Source organism: Dipodomys spectabilis, unplaced genomic scaffold (assembly GCF_019054845.1).
Source record: "Dipodomys spectabilis isolate Male_0828 unplaced genomic scaffold, ASM1905484v1 ptg000284l, whole genome shotgun sequence".
Lineage (NCBI taxonomy): Eukaryota > Metazoa > Chordata > Mammalia > Rodentia > Heteromyidae > Dipodomys > Dipodomys spectabilis.
This window is the reverse complement of record NW_024870961.1, coordinates 2,331,692-2,333,099: the sequence shown is the minus strand read 5'-3', so window position 1 is coordinate 2,333,099 and position 1,408 is coordinate 2,331,692.

The window sequence follows — 1,408 nt, the reverse complement described above, 5'->3', positions numbered from 1 at the left end:
ACAGCGCCACTTCCAGTTTTCTGGTGGTTAATTGGAGTTAAGTGCCTCAGAACATTCCTTTCCTACTCATACAGGATTTGAACTGCAATCCTCAGATCTCAGCCTCCTGAGTATCTAGAATTATAGGCGTGAACTCAAGTGATGGAATACTAGTGATGAGCAAGATTGCTGAATGAGGTTGCTGAGGCTTTTGCATACAAACATACAAACATACACATACACACAGAGGCACATATATGTGCAAACACACCTACACAAATAAAACAACTCTCACAATATGGAGAAATGTTAGAAAACAATAGAAAATATATCCTGAGTAAGACTAGATCAAGTGATAATTTTTAATATTAGAAAGTCCTCAAGTGAAATTTATTCAAAATTTGATAATATTACATACCTAGGGACCAGAGATAAAAAGAAAGTCAATTAATCATTATTAAAGGGATTGGATCCATGGAAGAATGAATCAGAGACCCCTGCAGGTGCATCTGAAAATGTTCATATCCTGTGTGAAATGATAGAACATCTTTGAAAATAGTACATAAACAACTTGAGGAGTCAGTCTAATGAATAAGATCATAGGAGAAGTTGAGAATTGCTAGTCTGTATCTAGATTAAATAAACCACCAAACTATGGAAGGGCAATTTGATACAAGCCTGGAATTCTAGCACTCAAGCTAAGACAGGAGATTAGAGAGTGGGATTACATAGTGATACCTTCCCTGGACCAGGTAGTATAATTTTGTCTCAATGAAACAAACCAAACAACAAGAAAGGAATACACAGTTGGAAGTTTGGGCTAATTTTGTCATTATGTTTTGAGAAGGCAAGTTTCCTATTGAAATGCAACTCATATATAATCCTCAGTTGTGTTTTAAATGCTCTCTGCATTACACAACATTCCTAGATGCAAAATGGCTCATGATTCCCAATCAAAAATTTGAAAAAATAAGCATCATTCTGTTGGATTTCAAAGAAATAATGAAGGATTACAAAATTTTAAGCCTGGAAAAATACAAAGTTTATCTAAAGTAGGACTTTGTAGATCTTGCTAAACTAGAATTTATATTTAAAATAAATATTTTGGTTTTGTATCTAATTTCATATTCTATAGGATACTACAAAATTCTTTTTAAGTAGAGGTTTTAATTCACAAATTCACACATGAATCAGGCATTTTATTTGCTTAAAATATTCTTTCAAGCGAGGTATAATTAGAACTTAGTTAATTGATAATTCCAACAGTTCATGTATAAAATGAGATAGTGTGAATAATCTGCACAGAGTTGCCAACAAATGGATGATATTAATTTATTAATTTAGAACAAGCAATTTTTTGAGGCTTTGGTGTAACATGGTATGAAGACAGTAATTGTGTGAGGTCTTGGTTCTTCTATCTATTTGTAAT